The 27,120-nt window shown below is 43.8% G+C and overlaps 1 protein-coding gene across 3 annotated transcripts in view; it reads left to right on the top strand.

The window, feature by feature from the left end:
* Positions 1-240: 240 nt before the first annotated feature.
* The window catches only part of SUSD6 (sushi domain containing 6), a gene marked incomplete at its 3' end in the record, with an annotated part of 101,720 nt that continues 74,840 nt past the window's right edge, over positions 241-27,120 (top strand). For 2 of the 3 annotated variants that reach the window (XM_080673592.1, XM_080673590.1), the window contains exon 1: positions 241-505. Of the gene's footprint in view, positions 506-14,343; positions 14,446-27,120 lie in introns of all 3 variants that reach the window. The other variant, XM_080673591.1, reaches the window with a different exon arrangement.

Below are 27,120 nucleotides of genomic sequence, written 5' to 3'. Positions count from 1 at the left end.
CCACTGCCCCATCCACTCCAGCGCAGTCGAGGTGACGGTCCCTTTAAGGCCCTCCCACCCCCACCCAGGCTCACCTTCCTGGGGCTTGTGGCCTGCCGGCAGCGCGTGCGTGCTGGCAGCCGTCGAACGCCTGAGCCTCCCAGTAGGGCGGTCGCAGCGGCGCGACGCCGGCGCTTGTTGCGTGCGCGCGTGGCCCCGCCCCTTTCCCTCCCATTCCCCTCCTCCCTCCCCCCGCCTCCCCCGCCCGCGCGGTACAGCTGGGCTAGTGACGCGGAGCTGCCGCCGCCGCGTTCTATTTTCTTTTTTTCTCCTCAGCCGGCAGCAGCCTGCGTCCTGCCTCCCGCCGCCTCCTCCCGCAACGCCGGCCAGCTGCAGCCAGACAAGGGCACGCGGGGCCTCGCCTACACCCGAGAGGGCTACGGGCGCGCGCAGGCGGCGGAGCGGATCCCGGCGCCGCGGAAGCTGCGAGCGCCCCCCTCCCGGAGGTCGCCGCGCCGTTCCCGGGGTAAGTTGTCACCATGACCCGGGAGCGGCGGGGTCCGGCATTGTGTCACTGGCGCGCCCGGCTGGCTGTCAGGGGCTCGGGGTGGGCGCGCACGGTCCAGGAGGAACGCTGGGGAACCTCGGCCGGCCGCCGGCGTCAGCTGCTCTGTGCTGTCTTGCTGTCACCCGGCGTGGGCCAGCCGGGCCCGGGGCCGGGAGGGCGGCCGGGGAGGCTGTGCCGAGGCTTCGAGGAGGATCAGTCGGCCGTTCTGCAGCCGGGAGCTTAGTGGCGGGGGTCGGGGCACGCCGCCCTGGCCTCGCCGGGTGTGCGGGGTCGCGCTCGCTGCCGGGAGTTCAGGGTGGAGACCACAGTTGGCGCATCGCTGGAAAGGGGGTAGGCTGAGGCCCTCTTTCTTTTATTACTATTATTATTTTCCCCGCCAGCCGACTCAAGCTGTGCGTCCCGCACGGGGGCAGGGTTTGCTTAGCCACAGTGGATTCCCTGAGCAAACCTGGGTGTTCGTGTGAGCCCGGGAGTTTTCTGCAGCCCCGGCGCCCCTTCTGGTCTTTAATCTCAAAAACTTCTCTTATTATCCCGATTGAGACTCACCGAAACCATTTCCTGTTTATATATGTAGACTTTTTTTATTTTTTTATTCGTGTAGGTGTGACCCTCCGGTAGGATTGTGGCTGTGAGGTTGCTGAAAGTGGAAAAAGTTACCTGTAAGGAGATGAGGAGGGGGAGGTGGTTTGGGGGACCGTAAGACCCAGGAGAAAAGAGGCGTCAAAACCAGGTCCTTGGCTGGTTCTAGGGAAGTTCATGTTTTGGCAAAGAGGCCTAAAGCTGTTGTTTCCACAGAATGTTCTCTCGGTGGCAGGCGACTCATTGGGCTTTGTTGCTCTTGGTAACTGGGCTTGTGTGTGCTTTGTATAGAGGTGCAATAAAACTCCTCCTCAGTTCAATTAAACTGTAGGTATTTACTCCCCTTCTAGATCTACAGAGGTGGTAAAGTGGGTCTTTCCATCTTTCACAGTGGTTAATTAATTTCTTGCTCTTTTCATTCCTCTGGTTTAAAATGTATGTATGAATGATGTATACACACACCCTTTCTGTTTTGGGAATTCCACACCTAAATTCTCACCATCTAGTGGAGGCTAGTAGAGACATGTGCTTGGCATTGAGTTCTGAATGTACGGGCTTTGCATTTTTAGCTAGATGCATATTCAAACAGAAGTGAACATTTTCAGAGTTTGGGAGGGGCTCTCTACTTCCCCCTCAGTAAAGGAAGTATTCAATAAAGCAACAATAATAGCAGTAATAGGGAAAAGTTCTTGAGGACTTAGTATGTATCAAGCCTTGTGGCAAGAACTTTACTTTCTTGATCTCATTTAAATAAACTTTTTTGGTAGGTATTGGTATTATTCCCTTTTTTTTTTTCCAGTTGAGACCAAAGCTAAACAAATAACTTGACCAAGGTCATAAAGCTAGCTTGGTGGTGGAGCCCACACTGTAACTACTGGATTTTACTGTTAATTTCTAGTTTGCTTACTTTCTGGTAAAACCAGAGTCATTATAGAGTCTTTTCAAAAGCACTACTACTTTAGGCTATTTTTCAAATCCTGGGCACCCATAACTTTTTCTCCAAGGTATGTTTGCACAGCATTCATTTGTTCGTTTATTCTTCCATTCAGTACTCACAGGTATTTATGTGGTACAGAATGTATGTCAGACACTGTGCTAGGTATTGGGGATACTGGGATAAATAAGACAGAACCCTCATGGAGTTCAGTCTTTAAGTCAGTTTCATTTTTGTTTATGTTGTTAATTTTCATTGGTGGCCATTTGCTGCTTAAGGAACTTTTGCCCAATGAATTAACTAGAGGCCTGATAGGTAGGACTTCCCTGTACACACTGTGACTTTTTGGATAAGGTAGTAGATATGGCATGTGATACAGGTCCTCACCTCCAGCTAGACTGGAACAGAAACCGGGTGCTCAGAATCGGGCCTGCCCCAACCTCTGCTCTGCAGTGTTTAAACCCTGAGAGCAAACTCACTGTCAAATGGTGGAGTTCAACTTATTTGCTGAGGTGTGCCTTCTCAAAGCCCAGAATTTGGGCTGACAGAAAGAAGAGGAAGAAAGGTAGAATAAGATGTTATTAACAAAAAACAAAAACAAAAACAAGATGTTATTAATGCAGGCTGGCAGATGAAGAGACCTTAACATTTTGCCTGGTTTCCTGGTTGGTCTCCATCTCGTGGTGATTGAACGTGTGCTCTTATGCAATGGTGCATCTCCTGGCAGGGGATTTCCTGCTTTGCTATTGCTGGGGCAGCAATTCCTATAGCTAGCCTCCCCCTCTATACACACATATGCAACTTCAAAGGTAGTAAGTCACTTGTCTTCTTAAAAGTAAGAACTTACTTTAGGTTTATTGCTACTAAGCATTGTTTCACTTTCTTCATGCTTTTCCATACCCCAGATGAAACTTGCCTTATGTTTTAAATCTTTCCTTGCGCTCTTTTTCCATATCCTTAGCTCTTTTGACAACCAGGTAACTACTGGTATCTGTTTGTTGGGTCAGAGAATTACAATATCTCTTTAAAAAATTACAGAGTCGCATAATCTTACTCATTTCCTTACCCAAACAAGTGATCTGGGGAGAATGTCTTTAGCAGAGCTGCTTGTAGGCAGAGAAGGAAGGTCAGACAGCCCATGTGCTTGTCTTTTCCCTCTAGTTCCCCCTTTACCAAGAGGTAGCAGCAGAACTAGAATGCTCTCTTATAGGTCTGAAATGCCTACTTGGAGACCTGCATGTCAGCAGACCCATTGGACCAGGTTGTGTAGTTGCATGCATTAGCATTTTACTAAGCTCCTGAACTGACATGTGATCCCCAGTTGAAGCTGACAGGCAGTATTCATTTTCCCTTTTCTATCTACCTGGACAGTTAGGGATGTCTTATTTAGGGGGCATTCCACCAAGCAGTAGGAGAAAGATGAGAAGAAACGAATAATAGAAGCCCAGTGCCTTTAAAAAACAACAAAAAACAACTTTGGAAGCAAATACTGCTCTGGTGCAGACTTGAGTGGTGAGGGTTAAGACAATTGGGTTAAGGGTAAGCATTGGGACAAATGCATATGTGATGATAGAGACTCTTCCCCAACTTCTCCTCAAATGGCTTCAGTCTGGGGCCACCCACATATTCCACTGTAGTGAGATTTCATTTAATGGAATGTGTTTTTTAAAAAAATTAATATTCTTAAGTTAGGTTGCCATATCGCAGGAAACTTGAAAACTAAAGCAGTGAGAGATAATGCCTGTAATGTGGGAAGGCTATTTTCCTATTGGTGGGAGTGAAGGATGCCATTTGAGGTTGGGGCTGGGGGTTTTGTAATGGATATTTGAAGCTGCTAACAGCTGTGAATCTGAGACCAGTGAAGCAATTTCAGGAAAGCATTGGGGTGACTGTCCTTGAGCATCAAGATCTGTTCACTCCCACCCTGGGTTGGATTCAAGGCAACAGCCTTTGTTCCCTAGGGTGATGCTAAGTTCCAGTCTCTGTGTAAAAACCTTTATCTGAAAAAGTAGAGGTGGAGAAAGAATAACCTTTTACAAGGCTTAGGTTTTAGCCGCGGAGCCTGTCAGGCACCTGTGAATGTTTCCTTTTCTAGTGCTCATGTGTTTCTGTGATGGTGTCCTTTTTCTTTCACTTCTAGTCTTTTGGCTTGGAAGCAGCAGGGTTCCTCTGTTTGTTCTCTCATCCTTTGATTCTTACCTGAGTGTGGAAGTCTCCACTCTGCTGGTAGACCTTGTAGTGGCGCCAAACTTGTTCAGTTCAGCCATGAAAATCCACCTGTGCTATTGTCAGGGCTGGGGGACAGTGGAGTCCCTGTGAAGGTATTGGTATGGCAACAGCAGAAAATGCAACTGGAGTGAAAACTAAATGGGTTTCACAGATTCTGGTGTTGCCTGTGATGTATTCTCTCTCCCTGGCTCTTACATCTCAAAAAAGGAAAATAGCCATCCTTGAAACATCTAAAGGCTATATGCCAAGAATCAGAAACAGAATATTATTGGAAGTTTTTTTTTTCTCAAGCAGAAACAGATGCAGTTCCCTGTTACTGTCGGCAGTGTTAGTAAATCCTTAAAATTACCTGATAGCTATGTGCCCTTAAATGTACTACCACCTCCCACACACATAGATAAGTCTTTACTTTTTCTTTCTTTTTTTATTTTTGGCAGGGCCCCTTTCCTTGACTTGGGGAATGTTAGCCTGGGATTCCTGATGACAGTAATAGGTTCTCAGTGGGTTTGCAGTTGGCAGATAGAGAGTTAGAAACACTGATGAGAGAGAAACATCGATCAGCCGCCTCCCGCACACCCCCCACTGGGGATGTGCCCGCAACCAAGGTACATGCCCTTGACCGGAATCGAACCTGGGACCCTTCAGTCCACAGGCCAACGCTCTATCCACTGAGCCAAACCAGTTTTGGCCATCTTTTCTTAGGAGGGTTAACGTCCAGTCTTTCCAAGTCCGAACTCCTGCCTTGCTTTCACCCACAGAAGTTTAAGATCAGGGCGTGGAATTGCTCTGTGTGTACTCTCCTTGCTGAAATTTTGGCTACACTAGGGTTTGGCTTTTGAAATAGCCAGTAAAATGAAACTGGCTTCTGGGAATGAGATAGGAGTGTTTATCCCATTCTTCCTTCTTTGGGTTGTTCTGAGATGATCCCAATGAACTAAGGAGGTGGAGGTTTAAGAATGGGAACTTGAAAAAGAGAACAAGGTGGTTTTGCTTATTTTATTTTGCTTTTTATTATTTTTTAATATATATTTATTTCAGAGAGGTAGGGAGGGGGAAGAAATAGAGATGGGGGGGGGGGAGAGAAACAGCAATGATGGGAGAGAATCATTGATCAGCTGCTCACTACACTCCCCCTACTGGGAGTGGAGCCAGCAACATGGGCATTTGCCCTGATGGGGAATTGAACCGTGACTGCCTGGTTCATATGCTGACACTCAACTACCTAGCTGCATTTAAATTGTAGCTAGGCAAACTTTCTGAAGGAAGATAGAAGTGTGTGCGTGTGAGTCTATCAGTACACTGAGACAATTTTACAGAAAGCTTGGAAAATAAAGGAAAAAAAGTCACATAATTCTACTATCCAAACATCATTTCCATGTATTCTGTTTTTTTCTTTTAATTGGTAATCTGAGTACATTCAATTTTGTATTGTTTTTTTTTTAACTTAGCACTATATCATAAACACTTTCCTTATGGCGTAGCCTTTTGTAATTATTTTTAATGGCTTTATAATCCATCAAATAGATAATCTGTGATTTAAATATTATCTTTTATATACCTAGATCATTTCTAAGTTTGCTCAAGGAGAGTTTTTTTCAGAGGGGTAATTTTATTTAATCTAATATGTATCTTTTTAAAAACAGCTTTATTGAGATCATTTATATATCATAAAAGTAACCCATTTAAAGTGAACAACTCAATGGATTTTAGTATATTTACAGAGTTGTATAACTGTCACCACAATCTAATTTTAGGACATTTCATCACCCAAAAAGAAACCCCACTAATAGTCATTCCCTGTTCCTCTACAATGCCCCCAGCCCACAGCCACCACTAACTAATCTGTTCTCTCTATAGTTTACCTATTTTGGACATTTCATATAAACAGAATCCTACAATATGTAGTCTTTAGTAATTGACTTCTTTCACTAAGCATAATGTTGTTGAGGTTTATCCATGTTGTAGCATGTAATGTACTTCATTCCACTTTATTGCTAAATAATCTGTTGTATACACCTTTTGTTTATCCATTCATCAGCTAATGGAAAGTTTGCATGTTTTTTGGTAACTAGGAATGATGTTGTTATAAACATCCATGTATAAGTTTTTCTGTGGATATGTATTTTTATTTCTCAGGGAGATATTTTAAAAGCTGCATTCAAATTTTACTTTGAAGTTTCCATTGTACTTGGTTATGCAGTTTGTTTGGGGAAGAACAGTGTTATAGCAAAATCTCTTGGTGTTGGGGATATTGCCCTGAATTAAGAAAAGATGTTATACACACAAACACAGAGAATCTTTTGTTTATATGAAGTTTGAACTCTCCAATAGCATTGTTTCCAACTCTTTGGTGCAGAACTGTAAACAGTAGTGAGAGTTGAGAGATGCTATAGTGCCTAAATTCAGAGCACATGTACTGCTGTTTTTTTTTTTTTTTTTTTTTAAAAGAGGATTTTCAGCATGAAGCCTCAGTTCTAAATCACATCATTGTGTTTTATGGAGAGCTTTACCATGAATCTCACAGAGCTTTCCTTATCAAATGTAATTTATAGTTTTCAGAAGCATTTCCTTTCCTTAAGAAAAATCCCATGCCAGGGTTTGGGCACCTGCTCGGAGGCTTCTGCTAGGCTGGGGAGTTGAATGCTTACTGAATAGAGAGCCCACCATTGAAATAGGGGGTAAGGCTCTTTACTTGTGGACCTCATTTGCACCGGAGGTTAAAAATATAGATCATGCCAGACACAAAGAGGAACAGATGGTGCTGCTGGGAGTGTCATTTCCTCTATGGGATCCACCCTTGGGTGATTTTACATCATACCAGCCATGTTACTAAAATAACGCAGTAGCTGGTCTTGCTTTCTCTGCTCCTAGATCAAACGTGCATATGCTGGCCACCTGAGATTTTTATTAGAGGGTCAAGATGGTTCCACCCCAGAGAACTATGTGGGTCACAGGCACATGTGCTTTGTCCAACAAACAGGACAGAAACCAGGAACTTGAATTATTTCCTCCTATACCTGTATTAGGTTTCTGTGCCTGGAGCCAAGCCCAAGGATCAGTCCTTCCAGAAAATTCCCGTGTGTGTGTGTGTGTGTGTGTGTGTGTGTGTGTGTGTGTGTAAGTAAATGTGTGTGAATGCAGTCATAACTTCCCTGCCACAGGTCATTGCCAAAAGTTTGGATTCATGCAAATTCTATTCCCAAGTCCTAGGAGTCTCAAGAGGCTGAGTGAAGTGAGACAAGATTCTTATCTAAAGATCTGAATTATTAACTATGGTATCCAGATGTTACTACAAAACTCCTTGTATAGCAGAGAGATTCTCTAGGCTCATGAGATGCTGGAGTTGGAAGGATGGGACTTTGGAGATCATCTCATTCTACCTCCTCACTTTATAGAAGGGAAAATGGAAAACGGATGCTCAGAAGCTGACTTCCCTGAGTAGTGACAGGTCCAGGAGAGAAGTCAGAGCTCCAGATTCCTAGTTTAGTGTTCTTTCTACCCCAGTTTGTTTGACTTCTTTTCTCTGGGCCTGTCCCAGGAAAACAGATTAGGAGCCCAGCATGGTGTGTGATTCATATTGTTAGGAACAAATTCATGCCCCTTCTGTGATTGTGATTTTGAGTCTAATAGTGAAATTACAAAGAGGAATGAGTCTTTACTAGTAAGGGTAGAACTGTCCTTAAAATGGGCACTGTTGTTCTTAGGTTGGGCCTGCTTAACTATTTTATCTCTGTACTGTGCTTCTTTGCAGTTCGAAAACAACGTCTGACTCTAAGCCAGCCGTGGGCAAACTACGGCCCGATCCGGCCCGTTCGGCTGTTCTATCCGGCCCGCGGAGCCAAAAGAGCGGAGGGTTCTCTTGCTCTCCCCTCCACTCCTTTACTTTGAATTTATATTAGTTCACACAGACACTCCATCCATGCTTTTGTTCCGGCCCTCCGGTCCAGTTTAAGAACCCATTGTGGCCCTTGAGTCAAAAAGTTTGCCCACCCCTGCTAAGCCAATAAGATGTGTCCTCTGAGTCATTTCCCCCTTTGGGTCTCTCTTGCCCAGCCTGGGACAGTGGCAGGAGCTGGTGACATCCTAGGTCTGTGGTCGGCAAACTGCGGCTCGTGAGCCACATGCGGCTCTTTGTCCCCTTGAGTGTGGCTCTTCCACAAAATACCACGGCCTGGGTGAGTCTGTTTTGAAGAAGTGGCGTTAGAAGAAGTTTAAGTTTAAAAAATTTGGCTCTCAAAAGAAATTTCAGCCCTTACCGGTTTGGCTCAGTGGATAGAGCGTCGGCCTGTGGACTGAAGGGTCCCGGGTTCGATTCCAGTCAAGGGCATGTACCTTGGTTGCGGGCACACCCCCAGTAGGAGGTGTGCAGGAGGCAGGTGATTGATATTTCTCTCTCATCGATGTTTCTAACTCTCTATCCCTCTCCCTTACTCTCTGTAAAAAATCAATAAAAATATATTTTTAAAAAAGAAATTTCAGTCATTGTACTGTTGATATTTGGCTCTGTTGACTAATGAGTTTGCCGACCACTGTCCTAGGTGTAGTAGAACTGCCCGATAATTGAGAACATGCTGTCTGGGAGGGCTGGATGCTCTTTCCCTTCCACCCCATTAACTGGAACCCTTCATGGCTGTGGTTCTGATTTCCTCAGGTTTATATTATGTAGGACTAGCCAGCCATTCAAATGCAATGTGAATACTCATCTCTAACTGTGTCTCTAACCAACCAGGAAGGAAATAAGCTGCCTGGGCTGAGGTCATCCTATACAATAAAAGTGTAGCATGTAAATTGCTGCTAGACCGGGAGTTCTTCCAGGAGTTGGACCAGGGGGCGGGGCCTGCCGGGGGAAGGGAGGGAGGCCCTGGCTGGCTGCCACCAACCGCTAGGGACCCTACCAGTGCATGAATTTCGTGCACTGGGCCTCTAATATATGCTATAAACTTTCCCCATCCCGAAAACCATTGAGCAGTTTTGTTTTCACTGGGTGCTGCTCTTTCAGTTGTCATGCTCAAGACATTTCTAGAGAATTATGAAATGGTATGTTGGCTGGTCCACACCTTTACCAGTCCTTGATTCCCATCCGCCTCCAGGTAGAAACTCTGCCATGGGAAGGCCATCTACCTCCTCGTTTCAATCCTGTGGGGATTTTGCTCGTTACACAGCAGTATGACAAGAAAAACAGGTTCTGGGTTTCATAGGAGTTCATTGGTCCATCTCCCTCCCTTTACTTGCACCTTGAAGCCATAATAATTTGTGTGCTGATAATCTGGTTGGGCTTGATATCAAGCTGGTGGGAGGTCGGTACCCCGATTGCTACAGAAACTAAAAGGAAGTAAATCTAATCATTTGTTTGGCAGGTATTTAGTGAATACCTGTGGTGGGTACCAGGTATACACACCTGAGCTCTTGGGTGTGGGTGGTGGTAAACAGATAACAAAATGGACACGATATTTGCCCTTGAGGAGTTAACACTGTGGGGGAATACCCATGGATTATTTAATTTGAGAGTAATATTGGAGGAATGTGTTGTGTACAGCTTTTAGCTTGACTACTCTTAAGGAGTCGTTCTGACTTTTTCAGTGACATCTGTGCCCCAAACCAACAATCACCCTGGAAGGGAGAAGGGCTTGAAAAATATTCTTGGAGAATTCTTCCTGGACTCCCAAGCAAATTGCCTTTCATTGCAGAGTGAGCTAGGTCTAGGAGTTTGGTCTGGTGTGAGGATGCCTGTTTTCTGGCTTTACTTAACCCAGTGATCGGCAAACTCATTAGTCAACAGAGCCAGATATCAATAGTACAATGATTGAAATTTCTTTTGAGAGCCAAATTTTTTAAACTTAAACTTCTTCTAACGCCACTTCTTCAAATAGACTCGCCCAGGCCGTGGTATTTTGTGGAAGAGCCACACTCAAGGGGCCAAAGAGCCGCATGTGGCTCACGAGCCGCAGTTTGCCGACCACTGACTTAACCAATCAGCTTTTCATGTGGGAACATTTTCTGACCCTGAAAAAACTTTTTTTTTTTTTTTTTAATTAAGAGGAAAGCAGGTTTGGATTCAACAGTGAGAAATTGGGAAAAGAGAAATGGATAGATAGGATCAGTAGCATGAATTCCTTAGGAATATTTTTTCTTCCATCTCCCCAAGCCTCAATTTTTAGATATAAATGTTGATTTGTGATATCTCTTATCTGATATATCTATGTCTTTCTAACCTGCTGGGGGCAGTAAAGGACCTAATACAATACTGACAAAAATGAGATTCCTAATAAACACACATACCTATATGTTTTACCTCTATGGGTAGCCATCTCTGTACAGCTCCATGTTCCAGGCTGAGATTGAAAGTCCCCTCAGGTCAGTGACTGTCTCATTCACTCCTTTGTACTCAATTCCTGGATTAATTTGTTCACTGGTAAGTGAGTGATCAGGTGTAGACGATTAAAGTAAAAAGTGAGAGGGCAAGATAATTTTGAGGACGTGGGCCTTGATGAGGAGGAATCAGAGTGGTAGTATTAATGAAATTCTAAAAAGAGACATTTGGGCCCGACCAGCATGGCTCAGTGGTTGAGCATAGACCTATGAACCAGGAGTCACAGTTCAATTCCCGGTCAGGGCACATGCCTGGGTTGTGGGCTCAGTCCCCAGTGGGGGATGTGCAGGAGACAGCCAATCAATGATTCTCTCTCATCATTGATGTTTCTATCTCTCTCTCTCTCCTTTCCTCTCTGAAAATCATTAAAAATAGTAAAAAAAGACATTTGGAGGGAGGTCTGCTTTGAATGAAAAACTAATATAAACTAGGAGATATAATGCTGTTAATGTTCACCAAGTTCACTGTGACTGGTACCAGTAAAAGAAGACAGCTCAGGAACCATGGAGGTGGGAGGAGGTGAAGGAAAGGGGGGACGGTGTTGGAGGTTGTTCAGAATGTTTTAGCAAGGTCAGTCATAAACACAGGACCCCTAAAGAATTTGGTCTTAAGAGCAGAAAGTACCCTTGCTAATTTTCAGGTGCAGGTCTTTGTTTCTAGAACTCTATCATTCATTTAGAAGTCTCTGGAGGCATTAGTCACGACCTAAATTTAATTTACACGTGTGCATCTTAGTTTGGTCTTATTTACATATATATTTAGCATCCACTGTGAATCCAAAGTAGTTAACACAGGATGGCTTGTTTCTATTTGTTCTCCAGAATTGAGCTCTCTTGGGGGTGGTTCTATTATTTCTGGAATTATGATGTGGGTCATGTCCTTTGAAGGTCTGTGTATGCTGTTGAAAAATCACATCTTTGAAAGAAGGGCTGCTCTCTATAAATACTGACTTCTTTTTTTGGTGTATATATATGAGCAACAGTAGAATAAACAGATTTCAGAGGCTCTGGTGTTGGTAAAACTTTGTGAATAGCAACAAGGTAGGTATTTTTCAAGCAGTACATCTGAATGCATTTATTAATTGAACGAATATTCATTGAATGCTCTTTGCCATATAATCACCACATGCTCCCTAGGAATTCTTTTCAGCACACAAGTTAACAGATTTTTTTAAAATTGTTCTCCAGTGTTTTGGTTAGTCTCTTTTATCCTTATAGATTTCAAACCCCTTAAGGATGGAAAGGGCTGGTTTAAGCTTGCTCCGCAGGCGGGGTATCCATATTAATAGCAATAAAGACTTTTTTAATTTTACAAAGTGCTTTCAGATAAAACATCATATAATACTGTGAGGAAGGTTTTAGACCTGTTTTACAAGAGGAAAAAAGGCCTTTGATAACCAGTAGACATTTATCATTCTCTGTATATGTAAATAGTGATGCTGGGTCAGTTGGGGCTCAGGCTTAATTAAACATTGGTTATCCCATGCAGGGAAATAGGAAACCTCCTGGAATTGCAGACTGGATAAATTTTAACTTCCTCATGAAAAGCAATATAATGACTTATTTCCTGTTCCCCCACCCCCATCTCAGCATAGGTACTCAAGGTCAGAATGTTTTTGTGTACTGATGGAACAAAAATGTGCAAATGTACATAATTTGAAAGGACAACTTTCATCTCCTATGGAAAAAAAGCATCTCCATATAGCCCAAGGGGCTTTTATTTTTATTCTTTGGAGGAGAGGAGACCATAGGGACAAAACCCTGGCATCTAGAAATCCATGCAGTTTTTGGGTTTTTAGAGGGTCCATTTGGGGATATGCCAGAGCAGAAATTCTGAGTTCCTTTGGTTCTAAGGGCTCTGTGATGGGGATTTTGAGTGGCTCTGCAAACTTACTCTGTATCATGCCATGTTGCAGTCTTCTTTCTGTCTTTCTGCAAGTGTGTTCTGACTTCAGGGAGCAAAGGTGGGTCTGGGCCCTCCTTGAGATGCCCCCCTCCCCCAGTGCTGTTTTTAAGGGGGGATTGTCTTGGCTCTTGGCTTCAGAACTCATTAGGGTTCCTGAAGGAGTGTCTTCTTTTTGCTGATCCAGAGACCCAGGCTCTCCTGTAGGTGAGGCTTGACCTCCTCTTCCCCATTGCCCTGTCTTTGTTTTCAGAGCCAGATGAGCCTTATGTTGGCCATGAGAAGGTTAGAGGTGAAGGTTCTGCCTCACCCATGACAGCTTAGATTGAGGAAGCATAAAGAAGTGCTAACGTTACTGGGACAGGGTGTGCTGGGCCAGCTCTGTCTGTGTTTTCCATTTAGTTGGGAAAGTGGAGGAGTAAGACTGGCTGTGGGCCACACATAGTTTCCCCCTTTCCTATGGTGAATGAAAATGGCCGATTGTTTTAAGGAGTGGGTACTGAGTGGGAAGCAGTGGAAGACAGCTGGACTTGGAACCAGACTGATTGTGCTTTCAGCATCAGCTCAGCCACTTACCAGTTGTGTGTCCTTGAGCAAATTTAACCTCTAGTTTTATTGTAAAACTAGAGGCCCGGTGCACGAAATTCATGCACGGGGCGGGGGGCGGGGTATGTCCCTCAGCCCAGCCTGTACCCTCTCCAATCTGGGACATCCCTCTCACAATCCAGGACTGCTGGCTCCCAACTGCTCGCCTGCCTGCCTTCTTGATTGCCCCTAACGCTTCTGCCTGCCAGCCTGATGACCCCCCAACCACTCCCCTGCCAGCCTGATTAATGCCTAACTCCTCCCCTGCAGGCTTGGTTCCCCCCAACTGCTCTCCCCTGCGGGCCTGGGTCCCTCCCAACTGCCCTTTCCTGCAGGCCTGGTCGCCCCCAACTTCCTTCCTCTGCCAGCCTGGTCAACCCTAACTGCCCTCCAACTGCCCTCCCTTGCAGGCCTGGTCCCTCCCAACTGTCCTCCCCTGCTGGCCATCTTGTGGCGGCCATCTTGTGCCCACATGGGGGCAGGATCTTTGACCACATATGGGCAGCCATCTTGTGTGTTGGAGTGACAGTCAATTTGCATATGACTCTTTTATTAGATAGGACTAGAGGCCCTTTGCAGGAAGATTCCTGCAATAGGACTTCCTGAGGCGGTCTGCTTCCCTCCTTTCTCCGCCGCCCCGCCTGCTTCCCTCCCTTCTCCCCCACCCTGCCTGCTTCCCTCCCTTCTCCCCTGCCCTGCCTTCTTCCTTCCCTTCTCCGCAGCCCCGCTTGCTTGCTTCTTCACAGCTTCGTTCCCTTCTGCAACGGTTGGCTTCTTTCTACGCTGTCTTAAGTCTTCACTCTGCTCCTGGATATGCAATTAACCGCTAGCTTGGTTGGGTTAATTTGCATACTTGCTCCTGATTGGCTGGCGGGCGTGGCTTGTGGGTGTAGCGGAGTGGTGGTTAATTTGCATGTTACTCTTTTATTAGATAGGATAGATAGGATAGATAGGATAGAGGCCTGGTGCACGGGTTGGGGCCAGCTGGTTTGCCCTGAAGGGTGTCCCGGATCAGGGTGGGGGTTCCCTTGGGGCATGGGGTGGCCTGGGCGAGGGGCCTGTGGTGGTTTGCAGGCCGGCCACACCCCCCGGCAACCCAAGCAGAGGCCCTAGTATCTGGGATTTATTTATCTTCTATAATTGAAACTTTGTAGCTGCCGCCATTTTTTTTTAATGTATTTTATTGATATTTTACAGAGAGGAAGGAAGAGGGATAGAGAGCTAGAAACATCGATGAGAGAGAAACATCGATCAGTTGCCTCCTGCACACCTCCCACTGGGGATGTGCCCGCAACCAAGGTACGTGCCCTTGACCGGAATCAAACCCGAGACCCTTCAGTCCGCAGGCCGACGCTCTATCCACTGAGCCAAACCGGCTTCGGCACTGCCGCCATTTTTGTTGGGATTTATTTATCTTCTATAATTGAAACTTTGTAGCCTTGAGTGGAGGCCTGGGTCCAACAGGGTGTGTGGAAAGCTTGGTTTCCTCCATTGCCAGGGAAACCCAAGCCTCCTGCTCGGTCTGTGGCTGCAGCCATCTTGGTTGGAATTAATTTGCATACTCACTCCTGATTGGCTGGTGGGCGTGGCTTGTGGGTATAGTGGAGTGATGGTTAAATTGTATATTACTCTTTTATTAGATAGGATGGAGATAATAATGTCAACGTTACCTGTCTCTAGAAGGGTAGCTACCAAAATATTAAAGATTACCTGGGCTGGGGAATTCTGGGGTCAGGAAGGATAACAGGAAACTATAACTTCTTAAACTTACTTTTTGTATCATTAAATTTTTTTACTGATATGTCTAACTTAATTAATTAATTAATTAATTAATTAATTAAAATTATGTTTAAAAGTACTCCCTTCTGGGTGTATTGTGAAAATCAAGCCCTCAGTTGGTTAGAGCATCATCCTGATGCGCCAAGGTTGCAGGTTCTATCTCCGGTCAGGGCACATATAAGAAGCAACCAATGAATGCATAAATAAGTGAAACAACAAATCTCAATCTCTCTCTCTCTCTCTCTCTCTCTCTCTCTCTCTCTCTCTCTCTCTCCCCCCCCCCCTCTCCTCTCTCTCTCAAATCAATTTTAAAAATAGGATAAAATGGGATATTTAAAACACTTAAGTACAGTACCTTACAACCAAAAGATACTCAAATGGCAGTTTATTTGGGGAAGAAGTGATATTAATTAGTAGTCAATCCTTGCTCTTGTAGTGTTAGATTTTGTGTCTAATTTGTATGGCTTTGGATAAATTTCTTTGTTAAGCCCTAGCTTCTTCAACTGAAAATGGAGGATTACAATAGTATCTACTACGTATAGAAGGTTTGGAAGAGACATGTAAAGCAGTTGCCTGGTATCTGGCACATAGCAATTGCTCAGTAAATGTTAACTGTTATCAGCACTGGCCAGGGCCACAGATGTAAAAGGCACCACTGATCTGGATAGAGGGGATTGTCGAGGGTCACTTTCGTGGAGCTGAGTGAGGTAGAGAGGTCAGCTTAGGACCAGGTCCTTTCTCCACTCCCCAAGGCAGATGGACCACAGAAGGGAGGGGCTTGTTTCCTCTCTTCTTTCTTCTACATTCTCCTAGCTTGGCAGGTGGTAGACTCCTTACTACTGCTCTTGAAGTTCCTGTCTCTCAACTCCTTCAGGTCTAGTCTCTGTTAAACTGCCCTGCTGCTGTAGTCTACACTAACATCTTCACAGTTCTGAGTCTTCTCTTTTCTCTCTCTTTCATCCTGGAAGGCCTTCACAAGGATGGGCTCAGCTTATCTAGGGCAAGGCTTCTCTCCATACCATTTTGGTACTGTCCATAATTTCCCACCTGCTGCGTTTGTGGGAAACTGCCTGTTTGTGGGTTGAATGGTTGAGTTGAAGCTAGACTTGGTGGGAAATAGATTTTGGGTTTTGCTATGGGGTCCTGCTCTGTATAGTCACATTTTGCGAGAAAAAAATGCTGAATGATGTCAGCCCAGTATTGTTTATAGGGAGTGAGAAATTCTCATCTCCAAACTCAGTTGTGGGGCCAGAGCAGATTATGCCCCCAGTTTCTCATCTTGGGTTTGTACAGTATTTATACTTCTCACCCTTACCCTTTTGTTTCTCTCTTTATCAGACTTTATCACATTTGCCTTGCTCTCTTCTTCACAGGGATCATGAAATACTTACCAGTTGGTAAAAAATATAGCTGATGCAATGTCAAAAGTTGTACCTATCTAAGTTTGGCTACTGGCCTTGATGAAGGAGTGTGCATATTTGTACAGGCTCTTGCACTTTATAATTTTTGTTTATTTCAAATATACCTTTTCCTAAATTTGCAGTTAGTGGTGGTTGGCAAACCTTTATTCCATTTTTCTTTGAACTATATGCTTGCTATTGAGATCACATTTTATAATTCCTTATCAGGATGTAGACAAGTTGGCTATGACGCCAAGCCTGGTTTCTTTTCCTTATTTATGGAATCAAAATGCATCCTGTTGGCTTGGCAAAAGGAAGATTCCTGGAGGACCTTGAAAGACCTCATGGAAAGGACCCTCCTACTCTTAGCTAATTGCAAAATAACACTCTTCAGTAGAGAAGCCACCCTCGCAGCTACTTTAAGAAAACCCCTCTAAAACACAAGTTGTTCAGGCTGTTTATCATGTTTCTGTAATATTTATCCAGTTTTTGAAGATAGACTTGCTTAATTCATTCTGGTTATAAGGGTGATGCCTGGAAGTTTTGGAGGGGATACTTATAAAAGAACCAAGCTCTAGGTTTATTTCAGGCCTAATTATGAACTTGCAGGAGCAGCTTTAGGGCACCAGGAAGAAAGGAATTGCACACTGCCTTGGATCTATAATCCAGGATGCCACCTTTTGGGAATTGTATTGTAGGCAGTCCTTGGCCTATGTGAGGTGAAGCCTGGGCATTATCAGAAATGAACCAGATGGTATTTCTAGTAAAACTGGCAGATGTTTTTGCTATCAGAATTAATTTAAAAATTTTTACATGTAAATATAGACTTGTGGAAATCTCCCTTTTGGGGCTCTAGTGCTACCCTTGCCTTTATTTATCCCTTGCTTCTGGCCAGAAATGACTTTCAACTCTGTGTCTTCCCATCCCCTTTGGTTACTTTCCTCACTAGTAATGCATTTGTGGTGGTGAGGTATAAGATGATTAGTCCTCTCAGTGTAATTTGAAGGTTGTTGATGGGACCATGTGCCAGAATGTATCTGCTACACAGATAACATTGGTGATGAAAATGCTCATCACTTGAGTTATTCCTGTGGATTAAGACATTTGGATATAGCAGGTATGATACCTAGAAAGAGTGACTGTATCAGGGTCACAGAACCCAGAAAAGAAAGAAGAAAAATCCTGTGGGGATTAGGTCAAGGCAGAAGTATTGAGTGCATGTGCTGTGGTAGATGCTGTACAGATCAGAAAATCAAGCTTAAAAAATTAAGTACTATAATTTATTGGGTGGGGGCTAGAACCAAGGTTGGAGTTGCTACATAGCCTGTGTTTTTTTCATAGCAGATAAAATATATGTGGATTAGGAAATGGGGGTGGAGAATGAGATGGTGAGGGAGACATAGGACAAATGCCTAGAGAGAGGAGGGCAGGGCCAGGTTGGAGCTGCAGTGGAGGGGTGCTTGGGAGTGGATGGTCCTCAGTGAAGTGTGTGGAAAGGAGAGGTTGGTTAACAAAAACAAACTGAAGGGGAAAATAAGGTGGGTTATCACTTGGGGACGGGTATACCATTGGTAGAATGGCAGCTCTTCTCTAAAGGAAGCCCTGCAGGTGGCAGTTGGGCCCTGGAGGAAGCCTTTTAACCCTGGTATTTATAGACTGGCCTGTACTCCACTGAAAGGCAACTCCCATTTCAGTTAGCGAAGGCAGCATTATCTGCCTTTGACACACTGCATTTATAGATCCTCATTTGGCCCAGCTGGAGAGGCTGGGTAATATCTTGTTATATTATCATGACTCCCTGCTGCCTCGGAGGTTGTGCAGGGACAGTTCCCTTTAAGTGACCTCTGCCTGCACCCTTTCCTGCAGGTGCTCCTTTTCCTCTCAGGACTTGGAGTCAGGACTGGGAGAGGTAGCCTTTTGTGTCTGTGTTCAAGGTAGCCAGGAATTCCCTGGGATGATGGTTCGGATTTGTTTCCAGTTCCTTGCCACAAGGCTGGGGTTGCTCTGCCCTACATGCAATCCAATTCAACACTGATTTATTGACACGTGTTCGTATGTGTGTGGGGGAATGGTATACAAAGATGAGTAAGACAGGTCTCTGACCCAGTGAGGGGGATGCTGAGTAAACAGCTCCAAGGGTAGGGCTAGTCCTTTTTCTTATAGCAGGAAATGTTCATAGATTCTCAGTTTTGTCTAACTTAAATGATTATTGTGAGGCTTGATTATAGTAATAATGAATTGAAGACTGCTTTGAAAAATATAAAGCTCTAGATTCATGCAAAACTTTCTTAATATTACAGGGTAGACTCGTAATAAAAATAACACGTATTGAGTGTTTTCTATGTGTCAGACACTGTTAAGTGCTTTATATGAATTACCTTATTTAATCTTCGCAGCAATTTTGAAGTAGGTTGCTTATATTATACTCATTTTATAGTAGTGAAAAATGATGCCAAAAGAGAATTAAAAACACCCTTCTAGGATGCACAGAATGGTAAGTAATAGCAGAACCAGACAGTCTGAACTCTTGTTACACCTTGTGACCTCTGTAAAGACCCTGGGGAAGTCAGAGAATGGAGAGGGGATTCTACCTAAAGAAGAGGCAGCAGCCAGGACTTACCCTCAGAGACCAGAAAGGAGCAGGGAAAGGTCAGGCGGGTGCTTGAGAAAGCATTAGCATTTCTGCACAAACTTAATTACTGAAACTGGTTCCGACTTGATGCCATATTTCTTGGGTAGTAATGCAATTTAAATAGATAATTGAAGTCAAGGAGGAAGGACACAATTGATGAGCTCACATAGTATGTGGATGGACAATTATTTACTCTGAGGCAAAATTTTAAAGCTAGTGCTTTAATTTACACACCAGTGCAAAGACCCAGGCAATGTGCTTTATGTTGGGACTTTGAAAGAACACACATTAAAAAAACGCACAAAATTCTTCCTCTCAGCCTGTTGCTGTTGAAGTTTCTACTAAGGATATCTTTGTTTGATCATTAATATGCACTGTATCCATCTTTGGCAGTTATTTTCCAGAGAAATCAAGCTCCTTTTTTGAGGCAACTTCTAGTTAGGTTATTTCCAATGTGGGAAGATTGGGGAAAACATTTATCCAGATGATAGAGAAGGCAATCTCTTCATCAGATGCATGTCATAAGGTCTGAGAATTAATGTCTCTGAATTCCTGTTTCACTCCATTCCATTTGTCAGCAGCTTTTTTAGCTTGTGGTCCCTATGACCGAAATACCGGTTTTATTAGCAGTTAAAGGGAGTTAGCCATCAACGTCTCATGACCTAGTTTCCAAATCTTGCAATGGCTTCAGAAGTTTCTTAGAATACCCCAAAGCAGTGTTTCTCAAAGTGTGCTTTAGAATCACCTGACCTACCCTGTATGGGAATCATGTCCCTTGTGGATGGGACCCTGGTATCCAAACACGCTTGCTTTTGCTCTGGTTCTGACATAGAGCTGGGAAGCCAAGCCCAAGCCCACCTCAAGAAGGTGTCTATCTGCAAGGAGCAGCATCAACAATCTTCAAAGCTTCCTATTTTCTTTTTATAATAAATGTGAATTTTGCCTCCTGTTTTATAATATATCCAGGATAATTTTAATATTTAAAATGAATTACATTAACATGGAATAAATTTGAACTTCTACCAAGATTGCATGCTTTTGGGGTCAGATTGCTTAGTTTGTAACCTTGGCCTCATGAGTTGGTATCTGTGTGACCTTGGACAAGTTTAACCTCTTTATCTTGCCTAAAAATGGAGATAGTGATAGTATCTACCTCCTAAGGTAGTTGTGAGGATTAAATTAGATATTAGATGGAAAATATTTAAATCCAAGCAGTCAAGGATCAGTTAATAATGATGCTATTGCTGTTATCCTGAGGTTTCATGTTACTGTGAGTATAACCACCTGTTACAGAATCAAGTCCCGCAGGATGACCAAACACCCCACTCCGCATTGACACAGCCAGACACAGGCTTATGAAAAGACCTTTGCCATTCATAGAAAGCCTCAGCAGAACACTGGGAAAATGCTTTTTGATAATAGATCATCTCAGTCACATTCAAGTTTTAGTTCTCTGAGGACCCTGTGTGAAGAGTATAGCGTGACTATTCTCAGGCAGTCAGAATCTGTCATAGATAGGAAGTACTTGTTTAGAAAATGTCAGACATTACACCAATTTGTTTTAACTACCTGTGTTCTTCATTCAATCTGCAACCCCCCTCACTCCGGATTATTCTTGTTTAATGGTTAGGAAAGAGGGTTCATTGTACTTTTCCTTTGTAAAGGTACACATGTCAAATTCAATTTCCCCATAAACTTGTTTTTTTTAGTTATATTTGTTTCTTGAAGAAAGATTAGGAAATACAGGTTACTCGCAGTCATGCTATTTCCCTTCCAGAGCTCACTCACTGTTCACTTGTTATTTTGCTACTTCAGTCTAGGAGGGTCAGAGATGGCAGTGTATTAGAGCGAGGTCCTCCTGTGGCTCATAGCCTTATACTGGGCAGCCCTACTTTGGGACAGGCACTCAACAATACTTTTGTTTCAAAGTGTTCTCCCCCCTTCAGAGCAGTTAGTGTGGTTTCCAGTGATGCTGGATACTCAAGCATTAGTCCTGGTTCATGTAGATTTTGTTCTCCTGGTTTTGTGCTCATTTTCACATAGCCAAACAGTGAGGGATCTTGGGCCTTTTTTCTACTGGTAGTCGGAACTAGTACTGCTTCTCAGGGTTGATACTTTTCTGTCTCATACCTCTTCCTCACTAAATGCAGCTGGGAAGGCTCTGCCTAGGAGGAAAACTCATTGGGTAAGAAGAACACTGCCTCAAGATTTTAAAAATGTAATGCTTCCTCCTCCTTTTCTTTTCTTCCCAGAATAAAAGCTGCCAGTAAAACTTCAGTGCAGGACTATTGAGATGTATTTATTACTGTTGTGATGGGCAAAGGAATTGTCAACTCTTTTGTATTGATCTCCTTTACCCCCTTGCAAATGGGAATTACAGGAAATCACAACTAGCATAAAAAACCTTGGCGTACGGGAAGGATAGAATGTGTAACTCCCATTCCCAGGCAGAGTGGCCAGGCTGCCTGACCTTAGCATTTGGTGGTCAGGGAGCCAAAGCATGGCTTGAAGATAATGTCACCATCTGGGAATTGAAACCCGAGTCTTCCTGTTCTCTAACTTTTATGTTATCATCACTGAGCCTCTCCTTTTCAGTCATTAAACACCCCCTGCCAGTTCTTCTGTAGGTTTCTGTCAGCATCACCACCCTGATCAGATCTTGTCATCCTGTCTGGCCTCCCAGGCTGCTTTAGTCTCCCTTGTCCTGTGAACATTGTTCTTTTCTCAGGTGAGACTAGATAAAAGATTGAAGAAGCCCTGTGCATGTGGGAGGTAGCATTACCAGCCCTTCCTATGGTGACATACTCCTTGAGGGTGAGGACCATGTATTCCGGTGCCTCTCACATAGTAGGCCTTTACTAAGTGCTTGTTGAATTGGTTGAGTTTGCTGCTCAAGACCTTTCTTTGGCTCCCTACTGCTTAACTGATCCAAGACTGAATTTCTCTGCCTGTTTTTCATGGCTGTACAAACTGGCCTTACTGAAAGTTGAATGCTTAATACTTTGTGGAATAACCAGTCTGCTATGTGATAGATACTACGGTAGGTAAACTATAAGAATTATCCCTTGCCCTGAAGGATCTCAAGTGGAATTTTTTTCCTTTCCTTCGCTTATTCTTGTCCTCTCTCCCCCTCCTTTCCCCACCAGCCCTCCATTCCCACCTCAAACCGCCTGCACCCCCCCAGTTTATCATGCTTAATTACTTCAGCCTCCACCTCCATAAGTTTTCTCTTTCCTTCTCCATACTTATTCAGTATTCAAGACTTTCAGGTCAGATCTCTCTTACTTTTTAGGGCCCTCTTTGTCTGGGTTCAGATATCTTCCCCCCGCCTTCCCTCATTATTTTGCCCATAACTCACAAATAGCTGCTTGTTCTTCCTTATTTTCTAATTATTCATACCTCATGATTTAGTATCTTACTGCCCACATGGATACTGAAATAGATACTCCTGCCTTATTGTGTGCCTTGTTTGCTGCCTGGGTATGCAGCCTCCCCAACTCCATTGAAAATTTCTGGTGGGCTGGGACCTGTGCCTTCTGTGCATTTTGTAAGCTGTCTATAAAGGACTGTCAGGAAATGATAAATACATGGGGTAGACAAAGGTGAACCATTAAAGATGAAAGGTGATCTGACAGTGCTTTGGGAGTATGGTTCCTTGCAGGATTTTGGATGGTGTAGAGCAGAGCAGGGGCTGGAGGCCGGAAGATGATCCAGGAGTTTTAGGACTGTGGAAATTAAGACCTGAGAGCAAATGGAAAGGACAGAAAGGGCCAGGCTTCTCTCCCAAGAGTTCTGTGGATGAAAAGGGGTCCTGGATCCAAGAGACAATTCACCCAATGGGTGGGGCATCAGCGGTCTCAATGAACCCTTTGCTGGATCTAAGTACCATGTTTGGGTCTGTGGGATGGTCCAGGGTGAGCTTCTTTGGAATCCTGCCGACTACACCAGGTAATGTTAACATAAGAAACATTTAAACTTGTAAACAATTTTGTGAGTTTATTTGAGCCAAACTGTCAACAATTGCCAGGAAGCAAAATCTCAACGCATTGAGATAATGCTCAGAGAATGGCAGTTTTTCACCTTGTTTTATACATTACAATCGAAAGAGGAGATGTAAGTCGTAAGTCGGTTACATGAACTCCATTGGTGATAAATTAGGGAGGCGGGAAAAAGCAAAGTGGGGAAACCTGGGATTGGATAAAAAATGATAGACACATACTTTTTTCCTTAGGTGGGTGCAGGATAGTTGACAGTCAACAGTTAACAGATAACAATAAAATGATGGACTCTCTGGTCTGCTCTGTGGCACCATTTGTTGTGCCCTGAGGGGTCCTGAAAAAGGGAAGTTACATGTTACCCTGACATTCCACAGGTATGTTATCTTAGATGCTAAAAGACAATAGGCTTAGTAAAGAGTCTCAGTCAGGGAAGATACTTGCCTAGGACATGACTACCCACTAATAAAGTTTTAATTTCAGACCATCATTTGTGGTTACTTTAGGTATCTTGAGTTTGCAAGGCCACCACACAGACCTTTCCTGAGCTAGATAGATTAGCATGTGGCTCCTTTTTGTCCACAGTTCATTCTTGAGATTCTCTTAAGACCCTGGTGGAAAACATGTTCATCCTAGAAGTTAACCAGGGTTCTTGGGGAATTGTGGTAAGGTCAGATGCCTGTGGGGTGAATCTCAAAAGGAGGGTGTGAAAGGTCCCTGGCTATAGGGAAGCTTATAGCTTAAGGGAACAACAATTAAGGGGCAATAGTGAGCAGACATGTCAGACTGAGATTTTGATTTATTTGTATGAATGACATTTGATTGATTCCTCTGGGAAGTTTGAGGATTTGATTGTATTCTGCAAATACATTTTCTTTGCTTTGTCACTGATGAGGCTTATAGGCTTATGTTGCATTTTATTTTGAATGATAGAATCTTGCAAGAAATTAAAAGCAGTGTCTTCCTCTTCTGACTTGGGCAGCTTTTTAAGCATTGTTCCGACTTCCCCTCTCCCTCATCTCCCTTTTTTTTCTCAGACCCACCCAGTACGGTGAAATAGGTTAGTAACATCTGTGGGCTGAAACCAGTTACAGCCAACTAAATTCCTTGTAATCCAATTTAAATCTATGGAGTATATCTACTGGAATTCTAGGTAGGAAGTGTGGTTGCAAAGGTAAAGCCATTTCATTGTAGCTTCTATGAAAATAAAACCAGCTTGAATTTTCTGTGTACAAACTTTCTTTGAAACACCTCTTTAGATCTTTTATTTTTGGCAAATGGGTATTGGGATGGTGGCCTCTTTACTGTTGCGATGGAGGGGAATAATAAGCCAGAATCCAGAGCCTTTGAAAAATGCTATTCCTTTTGGGAAATAGTAAGAGCAGAAGCCAGGCTGCCTATCTCAGATTTATACCCTCTTCCCATTCTGTTCTCAATTAGTAAATTCTGTGGTCTCAGTCTGCCTAAAAACATGATGGATTAAATTTATTGAAATGGCTATAGTAGTTTGGTAATGAAGTTTAGCCCTTCAGTGGTGGTGATGATGATGATAATGTTGGCATAAGAAAATGTCCAAATTTGTAGAGAATTTTTATGATTTTATTTGAGCCAAACTGGTGACATATGCTGGGGAGCAAAATCTCAACAGATTAAGGAAATGCTGTGGAGAATGGCAGTTTTGTAGCTTATTTTTATACATTAGAATCAAAGGAAGAGACTAAGGAGGTTTATATGAAATTCACTGGTCGATTAAAGAGATAGGAGAAAGCATGGTGGGGGGATTCTCTGGGATTGGATAAAACACAAAATGGAGAGACACATACTTTTACATTGGTGGGTACAGGATAGTTAACAGTTAACATTTACAGCAGGTAGAGATGGTATGCCAGGAACAAGATAAAAATGAGTCGTTCTGTGGTGGTCTTCTGCTCTGGTGCCAGCATTTGTGCTTTCCAGGGGTTGGAAAAGACAATTACTAATATTTTAAAGGTATGTTATCCTAGATGTATAAGAACAGTGGGCAGAGCTCACTTAAGGTAAAGATTGACCTTTCCTAAGCTTGGAAAGTGACTACCTGCTATGACCTGCCCAAAGTTAGGAATTTGTGATCAGATCATCCTGTGTGGTTGTTTTCTGTCTTTTGAGTTTGTCAGGCCTGCCATGTAGCCCCCTTAGCCTGTCAGGTTTATTGCATAGCTCCCTTTTCATTCACCATAATAATAGACACTCAGTAGCAGGTATACTGATTGAGTTGTGAGCAAGTTCTTCTTCTTTTTTTTTTTTTCCAATCCTCATCCCAGGAGTGAGGATATTTTTTCCATTGATTTTTAATGAGAGTGGAAGGGTGGGGGGCCGGGGAGAGAGAGGAGAGAGAAACATTGATGTGAGAGAGAGACACATCAATTGGTTGCCTCCCGCTTGTGCCCTGACTAGGGCCAGGGATTGAACCTGCAACCAAGGTACATGCCCTTGACTGGGAATTGAACCCATGACCTTTCAGTCCATGGGCCAACACTCTAATCACTGAACAAACCTGTCAAGGAGGTGAGTTCTTTCTAAGCCTCCTGGAAAGAAACTCACTTTACAAATGTGAAGGTCTTAGTGTTGAGTAGAGGAGGAAGCAGCCATGGAGTATAGAGAAATTATCTGCCCAAAGGTTAGACTTTAGAAAAGTACTTTGAATGAAGTTGTGTGTTGTTTATTTAGATTGGGATATGTTGCTTCTTTTGAAAAGTGTTTTTTCAATAGCAGATTGGTTCCCCTGGAACTCATAGCAGGATTCATTTCTACCTTCTGTATTTACAGCTGCTTTTCCCCTAGGGAAGCATTCATCTGTTTTAAAAAGTGAGAGAGAAAACAAGAAGTTCTCTTAAACAGTGAGGTTTGGAAATGCATTTGCCTTTCAGGAGGTTAAGTTCTAAAAAGTTGTTGTTTGGGTGAAAAAGAAGGAAGTCCGGTTATACCCCTGAGTGCACACCACACACACGTACACACCCTCTACCCAGAAGTTCCTTATGACAGATGTGAAGAAGCTTAGGACAGAGTGTGCCCATTATGGCCCCTTTGTTGTACTAGACTTAACATTGCTTTTCATTCAGTTTTTCTGGCAGGTCACTTTCTTGGCTTGAGTATCCATGGGCTGGTTGGTGCCCTGACTCAGGACCAGTCTATGGTGATTGCATTTGAGTGTGGGGTCAGAGGCAGCATCTGAGAACATTTTGGGCAGGAAAGATTTATGATGATTAGGATGTTTTCATCATACCAATGCTTCAAGGCCTTGGAGCTGAGGTTCACCAGGCATTTGGATGAGTTTATAGTAAATGGGCTTAATCCTAATGCTCCTTAGCCTCTTTCGGCGCTGTTTTAACCAGCTAGCTGGTTGTTGATGTGCATCTTTGTTTTGTTATGAGCAGAGGGGGAATTCTGCTTTGCAGTTGAGTAACTGCCTTTCTATTCAGATTCTATAGAGGTTACACTGGAAAAGCTAATGAGCACTTTCTTCCATTCTGTACACTCATCTAGAGTGAGTGGCAGGCTAGAGTCTGGGGGACCTTCATAGAGCAGGTGCCATTGTGTGCCCAGAAGTGCCAGTGGCTTGGGCCCTTGGCTAATGGCCAGTCAGTCCCCTGTGGCTGGGCCAACAGGGAAGCCTGTAGCTTCCCCGAAATGACTATTTCTTCCAGGTAGGTTAGTGTGACCAGCCAGAGAGAGGTGGTGGGTTTCCTGGAGAAGAGGGTGGAGGACTCTTAATTAAGCCTGCCTGGTTTGGCAGTAACTCAGACTCACCTCCTGTTTCTGTGTTGGCTGATAGTTCCCTTCAGCTCTCAGAACAACCCATTTTTGTTAACACACACACACAAAACTATAACCTACCTTGAGTATTACTGAATGTGCTTTCTGCCTCCTTTCCAGAAAAGGCAGGTGGCCACTCTTATTTTTTCACGAGCTGCTCCTGCCATGTTGGAGTTCCTCATCTGACAGGGGCCTGGACATGAGCCATCCTTTGGGTGCTCAGAATGGATGGAGCAGAGCGCAGAAGAGTGCTGAGCTGGCACTCAGAGAGGGCTCAGTGGTCAGATTCTGATTGGGAGATATTTGAGCAAACTTTGCATATGAAGAGTTAGGAGGACTGAATTCTGGTTCAGTCACTTACAAGCCCTGTGTTCCT

This window comes from Plecotus auritus, assembly GCF_963455305.1.
Source record: "Plecotus auritus genome assembly, chromosome: 1".
NCBI lineage: Eukaryota > Metazoa > Chordata > Mammalia > Chiroptera > Vespertilionidae > Plecotus > Plecotus auritus.
Note: the sequence above shows the minus strand (reverse complement) of the source record. Positions and strands in the feature narration are given on the sequence as shown.